Source organism: Hyposmocoma kahamanoa, unplaced genomic scaffold (genome assembly GCF_003589595.1).
Source record: "Hyposmocoma kahamanoa isolate Upper Pololo Valley unplaced genomic scaffold, ASM358959v1 128, whole genome shotgun sequence".
Taxonomy (NCBI): Eukaryota; Metazoa; Arthropoda; class Insecta; order Lepidoptera; family Cosmopterigidae; genus Hyposmocoma; species Hyposmocoma kahamanoa.
In genome coordinates this window covers 593,548-606,083 of record NW_020653456.1, presented here as the reverse complement: position 1 = coordinate 606,083, position 12,536 = coordinate 593,548, and positions in this window count along the sequence as shown.

Below are 12,536 nucleotides of genomic sequence, written 5' to 3'. Positions count from 1 at the left end.
TTCACTACGCTGACCTCCCTGAGAAGAACGAGTAAGAAACTCCAGGGATTGCTCTTTTCAAATAAACTTAAATGCTATAATATTAATTTGGAATCATATTTGTGTGGAATCTAGAGCCACGTTGTCTTTCCATTCATCTTTGTCTAATACGTAGTCTACAATTTTGTAATATGACTTTTGAATTAAAATACTTTTAATGTAAGTTTTAAACTTAGGAAATGGTAGTCTTAATATATGCTCCAAAATCTTATTGTAAAAACGTATGCAATTCCCCATAAAATAATCGTTTACCTTAGTTAAACGAAAATGTGGAACCATGAGTTTGGACTTAGTTGTAAGGTTAATATTATGGATATGTTCTTTCTTAACGAAATCTTAACGAAAAGTGGTACACAACCACTCTAACTTAAAAATACACATAATTTTTAGCGTTTAACGTTAGTTAGCTACTTTTACCAGCGATGTAAACACGCGTTCGTAAAACGCCCGATCGCAACGCAAAGTTTGCGATTTATAGGCTATTGCAACGATGCAAACGCGCGACTGCATCGATACAAACGCGCGACTGCACCGATACAAACGCGCGATTACATCGATGCAATCACCTCTGAATCCCTAGTGTATCGATGCAGTCGTGCGCTTGCATCGCGTTTACATCACTGCTTAAAATAGCGCGCGTACATAAAGGTAGACGATTAGTGACTGCATTGCAACTGTAAAAGTATAATTTATTATTGAATGTACTTTTATTAGAAACTAGAAAACATCCGGACGCGGTCCTTAATAACTACTTAAATAAAATCACATTTAGCATAAATAAATATGTCATTATTGAATAATAGCTCTACATGATTATCACTAATTTCAGGTTTCTTACCACGGTATGACTTCTTTTTATTTTCCCGATATTTCGGAGCAGTTGCACGCTCAATGGTCACGGGTTGACTGGACGGCGGCAGATGACAGCTTTAAGAGCAGACATATCTGTCTACCCTCTTGCGCTGTCGACGACTACTGCCTTCATAGCGATTTGTTGTGGCGTTACCATTGTCAGTCACTTTTTTCACACAAACCACACTCACTGTATCCACACGCGAAACTGAACTCGAGGTGTTTTTGTTTTTATTACTGCACGCACTAAGGACCGGCTTCCATGCTCTGGACAGTTTAAATCTCTGACCTCGATGGCTTCTCGTACCAACAGTGGTACGTAGTGACGTTCTGTCAGTACACACAGTGACAGTACCTGGGGGCTATGTAACTCGATCCAGTGGTTAGTGTCAGTCTGTGTGAGACGTAGTGCTATAGCCGACTTCTGTGCATCATTGTTTTTTACTACTCGTATGTGTTCCTTCATACGATCGACAATTGCTTGCCCCAGATACTGTCGACAGAACGTCGCTACATGCCACGGTTGGTAAGAGAAGGCATCGAGATCACGAAGTACAAAAAATTTAAAATCATCACGGTTACGTGATGACGGTTTTAAATTGTCCAGTGCATGGCATCTGGTCCTTAGTGCGTGCAGTGATAAAAACAAAAACACCTCGAGTTCAGTTCCGCGTGTGGATATATTGAGTGTGGTTTGTGTCAAAAAAAAGAGTGACAATGGTAATGCCACAACAAATCGCGATGAAGGTAGTAGTCTTCGACATTGCAAGAAGGTAGACAGATATGCCTGCTCTTCAAGAAAGAAGTCATACCGTGGTAAGAAGCTTGAAATTAGTGATAATCATATAGTGATTAACCACGAAAGCCTTAAAATCTAAATAGCTCTACATACCAGCAGCAAAGGATAGATATTCTCAGAAGAGAAGCCCGGTGGTGAGGATTTTAAAGTGTAACGATCTGTATGAATTGACGCGATAATATTATATTATCTAAAATAACTCACCTACTTCGTCGGACAAAACAATCAGGCGTTTTATATGAGAAACGAAAGCGAGGCATTGTGCAGAAAGATTGCTAGATAAAATCGTCTGGCGTTTTGTTTGGGTAAAATGAAGTGAAAATGTTTTTGATCTAGATTAATGTATTTCATTATGCCTCGTTTAACTGATTTCTGGAGGCAAGTTGATGGAAATGTGGACTCATCTCTGCTATGACTACGCGATATTAAAGCTTGTTTTGAGAAATTAGTAGTCTTTATCTGTGTACAATAACCACGTGTGTTATAAGTTTGTGCCAATTATCATGTCATTAACGGTCATTGACCCGACTTTCATCCCGAAGTCACAATTCGATAACCACCGATCGCCGATCCCTATAAATGAGGAAAATATTATAAGCCAATGAAATTACTTACAGAATATGAAATTGAGGTACGTGACTCTATGAATGTATATGTTGTCAATATGAGAGCATGGCTAGCCTTTCAATTTTGATATTTTGTTTATTTGTTTTATTAATTTTGGTATAGATTTGCTTTAACATGTTCTGTAACGAATAATACTATTTTTACATGTGGCGACTCGGTTAAGATCCTCAAAGAGACGGTTCTCCTAAGTATTTATGTTGTTACGTTTTTTACTATATATTATTTGCAATAATAACTTCTACTTCGCAACTTCTACTACGATAATCTAACGGTAACATTTTCGCACGCTACCGGGAACTTTAGAGAGTATCGTTTTCACAAATAATGTATGCAGTGGTAGAAAGGGGTGAATGACCGCTATTGACATGCTAAATGGTTTTTAGTATAGTTACTTTATTGTTACTTTATTGCAGCCGTAGACGCATACCACACCTAGAGGTGCCGGTGATGATTTTATATCGATTTATCGGATATCGAAGTCATAACAGGTAAAAGAACTAATATTAATTGCTATTTCGGTAACTACTCTAGCAAACCATAAAGTTTTTAATGCCTGGGTCTGTCATTTAAAAAAATAAACAACTTCAAAAATACGTCACGACAATCGTGTGTGTTGTTGTTTGGGCTGGTGATTTCGGTGTTTATTTATTGAAAACATACCGTAAGTAGCGTTTTTTAAGTTTACCCTGAATATAAATGTTTATAAACTATACTTTAAGGAGTAATTTCATGGTAAACGTTAGAACCACTCAAACGGAATATTATCATATTTATCCAAGTACACCAAAAATGTCATTAGTGCTTTTTAAGTGCAGGATTTGCTGTGTATTACTGCATTTTATTTGAAATGTTTTTGTTGGTAGTACGGAGGGTATTTATTTAGCAATGCAGAATAATAATTTTTATTTATAAAAACTTGTATTTAAACCGAATGCTTTTCTAATTTGCGAAACCAAATAGCCGCCATTTTGCGATAGGAGGAGCGCATCGCGTGAGCGGGTAGATACAGGTCAAAACAAAAGCCAAAACACATAGGTAGCTTATATATATTTGTTTATTATTAGAAATGTAACTATTTTTTCAGATCTAAGGCACGTATGTTTCGACTCATCCGTAGAATAAAGATCTATGTGCAAGACTACTTGTACTCAGGACATAATACATTTCGTTCGTTCTTCGCTGTGGATGTCAGATTGACAGTTGTTCGATTTTATATTTCCGAAACGAAATACAATGTGTAAATTCTCAAAACACTTTTACATAGGCCTTAGTTTGAATAACGAAATTATTCTCGTAACGCACTTATTCTCTTTTCGCTATATAATCACATCGGACTCTGTTCTTCGGATGAGTCGATTTGTTTTTCCTAACAAATGCACGTTGCAAGCTATTTAGATCTCTCATGGTCACGGCTGACTGGGAAAAACAATGTAGATACGAAAAAATAGTTAAATTCCCAACGTGTAGGAATCGCGAGAAAGTCGATATTTTTGTTGATGTTAATAGCTGTGTGGTTGCACGTTTTTTGGCATAATATAAATCAGTACAGAATACTAAATCAATTCATCCCCTAGTTTGTTACCTTTACAGGTGGAATTTTTTTTTCAAATTTAAATGGGACCACTCCTGCCTTCTTTCGAATAATAAAAGAATCATCAAAATCGGTTACAAAAAACGTACCTACTACCTAAGTTGTTTAGCAAAACACAAAAATTTGTCACAACATTACGCTGTCGGATATAATAGTCAGGAGTTTTATTTATTCAAAAGTATGTGAAAATTTTGTTAATGTAAGATTAATTTATTATACTAGATACCACCAACAATGTTTTATTATAATGATCCCGTTTTCCGCATGTTTTGAACTCATAACGACTTTTGTAAAATTTAGACACAATTCTCCCATATCCCGCTATGCCTTCTTAAATATTTCAAAGACAAAACTGAATGTATAAGATATTTGAAAACTTTTTTTGTTGATAAGTATGTAGTGTATCATCGAACCCAACGCGGTTGGGCGGATTTCGGGGAGTTCCGGGACGTCCATGAAGACAGAAATCTTTGAGCCAGCAATGACCATGATAATGGCTCTGCGACGTGGTCGCTTACTATGGACTTCACAAAAAAGCTCAAAATACTCAACGAGCCATGGAGCGAGCAATGCTCGGCATTTGTCTACGTGATCGAATCAGAAATGAGGAGATCTGTTGAAGAACGAAAGTCACCGACATAGCTCAAAGGATTAGGAACTGACAGCCGTTGGGGCAGCTAGGGTCTTGAATGGAGATTACGAACCGGAAGGCGTTCAGTGGGATGATCTTGCTAAATGGACTTATGATCTGGTAAAGGCGGCGGGTAACCAACAGATGCACGTCGCGTCCGACCGTCTAGTCTGGAAATCTGTAGCTATGGACGTCTTCCGGCTGATATGATGACGGCATTATAAAACAAATAAAATAAATTAAATTTTTATTGAATTGATATTCAATTATTTTTTGTGAAATTACTCCACTAGTTTGTTATAATTCGGTTCGTTCCGTGGCTTAGTTGGTATAGCGTCTGGCACGGTATGCAACAAGACGTCGGTTCGAATCCGACCGGATCGAAGGAATTCTTTCTGAGTGTTCGATCTTTGTATTAATAATTATAACAAACTAGTGGAGTAATTTCACAAAAAATAATTGAATATCAATCAATAAAAATTTAATTAATACAGTGAATAGCGACATCTCTCGCCAGGACTGGTAGCTGTAAAGGTACTAACTGGGTGATAAATCTGTAGTAGATTTCTCATAGATGGCGCTACGACTAAAAAGTCGTTGAAAGACTAAGTACAAAGACACGACGCAAGCACATAGAAAAATTCGTGAGGTCCGTTGGTTCGTTCCGTGGCTTAGTTGGTATAGCGTCTGGCACGGTATGCAAGAAGACGTCGGTTTGAATCCGACCGGATCGAAGGAATTTTTTCTGAGTGTTTTTTCTGAGTGTTCGATCTTTGTATTAAGAATTAAAACAAAATAAAATTTATTTCAGACATCATCCCATAATATTAGTAGTTAATTACAAGTTTGTCTTAAAATTAGGTTAGTAAGTAATTATCTAATTATTTATGTATTGAAAATCATAAAGGAGGGCACAATATAACCATTTCGAAACCGTTATTCCCGGATATGGATACATACCAACCCGGTTGAGTAGTTCCATCCAATATTTGTGGATTGGAACCCTCACCTATATCCGCAATCATCTTTAGGACGCCGTTGGTGCTGCAGCGCAATCTGCATCTCAGGGAGTTCGTCTTTTTACGCACAATCGCGAAGAAATCATCAATGCGGGTTCAGGCAAACATCCCCGACGCACTGCAGAAGCGCGGCAATAACAACAAAGCCCTGAAGATGTTTTTTATACTGTAGTACGCGCAAAGCACAGTAGGCACACCTGTTGTATGAGAATTATGTGTGTGTAATATGATTTATACATACTATTTTTTTGTGGTGGAATTTGTATATTTTGTTCAATAGTCCTTAATTTATAAGCAAGTACTTTTATTTATTTCGCAAACACTATGTAAGCGTGGCTGTCAAAGGAATGCAAACTTTCTCCTATTGTAATGTATGTTAACTTTAAACAGCTTCATAGTTTGTATTATGTAGCTATTCTATAAATAAACAAAAATGGCCTCGTCGTTACCGCTATTATTATGACTACGTATCAATGTATTTATAACTCCAAATGCATTCTGCTAAAGTCTTTACAGCCAAAGAGGTCCTAATACGGTTCCCCAGGGGACATGATTAGGGCCATAGCCAATTATCGGCTAGGAATCCCTGAGTCATCGGCCTTCGGAGGGTCTTCATTATCTCTCGCGTATAAGTTGAGAAACGTAGCGCCTTGTAAAAATACTTGTAAAGATAATCCTGGTTCGTTGTATTGTTATTTATTGTTTTTCTCATAAAGAGAATGATGTTAGTGACTGTTATTTTTACTTCGTAGTCAATTTTAATCAATACAATAATTTCAAGTATAAAATTGCTTATAAAAAAAACAGACCTCAAAAATTCCGGGAATTACATCTATTTGGCAAGTTTTATTGAAATCAGTTACCGGAGAAAATCGGTTCACAAATGTATGTAATCGCGTAAGATACACACAAAAAAAACTCCTCCTTTTTTGAAGTCCGTTCAAAATAAAGATTCCTCGACGCAAACAAATAATTTTGAAATCGCTTCCGTTCATGTCATGTGTTCATGTACATATCGTTCACCCTTTCCCGACCTTTGGTAAAAAAACACCAAGAGACTTGCACTTTAGGCCCTGACCGTCATAACGATGGTAGTTCCTTCTTATATGCAGCCCTTGTATCAACACATAATATGTGAAGATGATACCATCTACCCTGCCATCCTATCCTTTCATTCACTGAATAATATTGTGGAAACATTTTGAAAGAGCCAATATAGCCGTGTAATATAACATTCCATGCCAAAAGCTTTTTAACCGACTTCAAAATAAGGAGGAGGTTCCTCAATTCGACTGTATGTTTTGTTTTGTATGTATGTTACGCGATAACTCCGCGATATTTTGTGAACCGATAGTGATAATTATCGTTTTGTTAAAAAGAGGGTACCTCGGTAGTGGTCCCATTTAAATTTGAAGAAAATATTCCACCTCTTAAGGCGAACTATATATGAATGACTTTTGTGGTCGGTTTTTTTAGTACTGTTTTTTTTTACCTGCAATTTCTGGAAAATCCATGGAAAATCGTAAAATATTATTAATATTATGTAACATAACCGCTCACGCGATGCGCTCCTCCTACCGCAAAATGGCGGCTATTTGGTTTCGCAAATTAGAAATGCATTCAGTTGAAATACAAGTTTTTATAAATAAAAATTAATATTCTGCTTTGCTAAATAACTACCCTCCGTACTACCAACAAAAACATCTCAAATAAAATGCAGTAATACACCGCAAATCCTGCACTTATAAAGCACTAATGAAATTTTTGGTATACTTGGATAAATATAATAATATTCCGTTTGAGTGGTTCTAACGTTTACCATGAAATTACTCCTTAAAGTATAGTTTATAAACACTAATATTCAGGGTAAACTTAAAAAAAGCTACTTACGGTATGTTTTCAATAAATAAACACCGAAATCACCAGCCCAAACAATAACACACACGACGGTCGTGACGTATTTTTGAAGTTGTTTATTTTTTTCAATGACAGACCCAGGCATCAAAAACTTAATGGTTTGCTAGAGTAGTTACCGAAATAGCAATTAATATTAGTTCTGTTACCTGTTATAACTTCGATATCCGATAAATCATCATATGAAATCATCACCGGCACCTCTAGGTGTGGTATGCGTCTACGGCTGCACGTATCGCGTGAGCGGTTAAGCACTGGTTTCTTACCATGATATGTTTTCTTTTTATTTTCCCGATATTTCGGAATGGTTACACATTCCATGGTCACTGTTTGACTATTATCGCGTAACACACATAAAAGATAACTCCGTTTTTTGAAAAAAAAAAGACGCGCCACTGTAGCGTCATAGTACTAGCGCTACCATAGTATAGGTACGCTTACAAATTAGACGATTATTTTTTATTATTTGCAGACGATAGCACTGCTGTTATAAAGTGTGAAGACAAAGAGCAATACGAACGTGACATTAATAAAACTATAAGTGACATCATAGGATGGATGAATGGAAATGGTCTCAGAGTATAAACCTAACAAAAACTAACGTCATGCAATTTCACTCATCTAAAAGACTACTGATAGAGTTAAACATCTCGTTTAATCTTGTTAATATATAAAAAGTTAAACACACAAAATTTTTGGGTCTTATCATTGACAGCAATTGCAATTGGAAAGGCCATGTTGAGAACTTGTGTAACAAATTGTCACGGTGTATGTACCCATAGAGAAAATTAGTACAGAATGCGTGTGTGGATGCGGCTTTAACAGCTTATTTTGGTTATGTGCAGTCGGTTATAAATTACCACATCATACCTACCATTTTATAGGTACGCTTACAAATTAGACGATTATTTTTTTAGGTGTAGAAGTACCTCTACCCAATGACAATATACTTACTTGTAAACAATGTTCACTGCCTCAATTGCTTGCGAACTACGGTTTCGAAAGCGTCCGGAGGGAAGAAAACATGTCGAAGAAGTACTCAGACTGAGGACATTGATGGTGTTGAACCAATTTTATGGATTCTTCGTTACTATAACTAAAGCTATATATAATTTGTTATAATTATTAATACAAAGATCGAACACTCAGAAAAAATTCCTTCGATCCGGTCGGATTCGAACCGACGTCTTCTTGCATACCGTGCCAGACGCTATACCAACTAAGCCACGGAACGAACCAACGGACCTCACGAATTTTTCTATGTGCTTGCGTCGTGTCTTTGTACTTGGTCTTTCAACGACTTTTTAGTCGTAGCGCTATCTATGAGAAATCTATGACAGATTTATCACCCAGTTAGTACCTTTACAGCTACCAGTCCTGGCGAGAGATGTCGCTATTCACTCTATTAATTAAATTTTTATTGAATTGATATTCAATTATTTTTTGTGAAATTACTCCACTAGTTATAACGTCGGTTCGAATCCGACCGGATCGAAGAAATTTGTTTTTGTGTGAGTGTTTTTTCTGAGTGTTCTGTTTTGTGAGTGTGTGTTTCTGTGTTTCTGAGAGATCTTTGTATTAATAATTATATCAAACTAGTGGAGTAATTTCACATAAAATAATTGATTATCAATTCAATAAAAATTTAATATATATATATTTTTTTAAAGCATGCTGTCAAACCTTCTACACGTGTAGCCTGTGGGTGAAGTATAATAAGGTGACCCTAAATACTCTAAGGGTACAATATAACAACGCGTTTAGGATGTTGTTGGGGTTACCACGACACTGTAGCACCTGAAGGCATGTTCGCTGAGACACGCACTGATGGCTTTTATGCCATTCTGAGGAAGCGGGTTGCCTCGCTTTAGCGACGTGTGCGCGGATGCCCCAACCGCATTCTGAAAGTTGTGACAGATAAAATTGACTGCCCCATCCAGGCCCACTGGATGAAACTTCATGTGGCGGTTTAGTTTAAACTTACATAAGTGTGTTAGATTAATCTCAATTTTATAAAGTTGTAATTATTCGTGGTTGTATATGTTTTGAATTTTAATTGTATATTTTTATTTTAATATTATTTTAATTTTACTAACAAACTATGGATAATTGTTGTTGGTCCGAAATAAAGTATTATTATTATATAACACACCATGATTATCAAAGTTATAACAGCACAGTATCGCCAGTAGTTTACCATAGTTTACCAACGAAGTTTTATTTTCGATGGTTTTGAACTATCCTGCAAGTTTTTGCGACCAGCTTTGTGGGATAAAAAATATAGTCATTATTTTGAATTGAAACTGGCGACTATTTAGCTATGGCAAAAACTTATTATTCAGAGGACGTAAATGGAGTTTTTTATGTTGAAAAAGACACACGCAGGAGCGATGTTCAGTGGAACTAAATCAGAATCACTTCATGTAAAACGGGCTAAGTCAGAAATTTGTATTTCAAGAAAAACGTATAATATAATAATACATTTATAATCTTAGTTGCTCATAATTTTTTTGTTACGTATTCTAATTTTCAAACAATAACTTTTTCTTGAAAGGAATTTGTGGTTTAGCAATAATTTAGTTAATTGTATAATTTGTCACCTTAAAACTTGCTTACGTCAGTTGGGTGCTTTATTACAAATTACATCAAGTTTCACAGAGTTGAAGCTCGTTGGCGATTTGGTGAATAATAATATTAAAATAAGTATAAATGTGTGTAATATTATATATTTTTTATGATACGAATTGAACAAGTCGTGCACCTGGTGGTAAGCGACACGTCTATCTACAACAGTTGTATCGCAAAGATCTGAGGGGTACTGTCTCTGCGCCAGTCACCTGAGATATAGTACAAAAATCCCATGTGCCTGTAATTTCACCAGCACCCTTTACCTGCACCAGTATTTAATTAATAACTTAGGAAATGAAACTATTTCTCCGGATTTAAATCGCGTATATTTGTTTTTTCAAACAAACGGACGTTTCGGGCCCTTTACAGGTCCCTTGGTCACAGTTGACTCAGTCAATTCAATGCTTAGTTGGTATAGCGTCTGACACGGTATGCTAGAAGACGTCGGTTCGAATCCGGCCGGATCGAATGAATTTTTTCTAAGTGTTCGATATTTGTATAATTGTAACAAACTTTTTTTTCTTATAAATTATAAAGCGCATTTGACATCCATCTCACCCGATGGAAAGTGACGATGAAGTCGACGATGGAGCATACACACCTTAATAATGCCTATTCACTCTCGCCTTTGAAAGGCCCAAGTTATAACGTTCAGGGAAGTCTGCGGGCAGGGAATTCCACTCCATGTGGAAGCGTAACGGTTCATGTGAATTTTTGGAATATCCACAACATAGGAGTGGAATCCAAGCCAACGCTTAGTCCCTCGATGATGGAAAGGAGAAGGTGGAATCGTGTAATTCTTTAGCACATTCTCCGTAATATATCCTGTTAAATACCGATAAGCAGGCAACTCTACGGCGGTGTTTAAGGTTCTGCAGCTTCGCCTCTACTAATTCCAAGTCATCTACAAGCGTCTTGGCACGCTTGTCAATTGAATCCAAGGTGGCCAGTTGGTAAGTAGCAGAGCCATCCCAAAGGTGGCAGCAGTACTCCATGCACGACCGGACTTGTGCTTGATACAGCTGAAGCAACGGGTGGTTTGCATTAATATTAGACGTAACTGGTTGATGTACCACTTCAGTCAACCGTGACCATGGGACCTGTAAAGGGCCAGAAACGTTGGTTTGTTTGAAAAAACAAATATACGCGATTTAAATCCGGAAAAATAGTTTCATTTCCTATGTGCAACAATCGCGAAAACCTAAGAATTCAAAACAAACGCTATATTAATATTCTGTAGTTGTGGTGTATTTTTGCAATGAAAATAAACGACAGTCGATTTGGTAACAAGTGATTTATGTTATTATTTTATTTTATTATTATTCATTTAGATTTATTTTGTTGCGTGTAATAAATAACAAGCTTCTGCTTGGATGACAAAAAAACCGTGGCAGTAACCCGTTGACTCCTGCAGATAGTCTCGATTTATGGTATCTGAAATAAATATTGTAAATGGTAAATGTGTACAAATGTTTATTAACAAAGAGCACTCCTGCAGTTTTTTTACTTATTTTTCTCACGGCAATGTAAATTACGAATGAGTAGTAAGTAGCGTTTAATCAATGTGGGGATTTCAAGTGTAACATGCTTACCTAAGAAATAAATATCAACGCGCCACGCACCCTTGTAACACACGGTATCCTAATGATTTTGGCACTGTAGCGAGGATGTGTTGGTCTAGGAAGACCTACACATTTCAAAGCGCAGAAGTTTTCATCCACCATTAACAAAAATTATAAAAATAAGAATTTAGGAAAAAGTAGGAATTTTTCTTTGTATTTGTCTGAACTTTGTATCAATAATTTAATTAAAATAATTTACTAATATAGAGAACAATGTAAATTAATATATTTTCTAATATTAATTTGCATTGTTTTCGCTGATATTCTGCCATAGCAAAGTCCTATTATAATTCCAAATTATTAAAAACCAGTATAAAAACACACAAGTCACGATTTATAAGAAACCTGCATCCCGTGATTGCTTGTCAAATAGACATTGTGAACATTTACGTTTGAACGACCGTTACTTTTTAAATTGTTTTTTTACCAAAATTGTTAGAAACACCAGGACACGTGACGGGTTGAGTTGGAGGCGAGAAAGGGTTTGTCAAGAGCGTAGCATAATATCCGCCTTTATCATTCGAAGATTGCTGTAATGAATATGTAAGTATGAGTTCTAAATACCATTTGCTTTGACGGCGTAGGAAAAGAAGCTTGAAGAGACCTGCTGAGATCTACTGATACAAAGCCTTCAAACCCTCTTTCTAGTAATATACAGTTTAAGAGCATAACAGGCTGCTTGAAGTGTAGTAGGAAAGTGTTTTTACTGTAGCCTGAAATGGCGCACTCGGTTATTGTGGAGAATTTGATACAAAATTGCACGGTTATGAAAAACTTTAAGAAAGGTCGGTTTAATAATGGTAATAATGTCTCA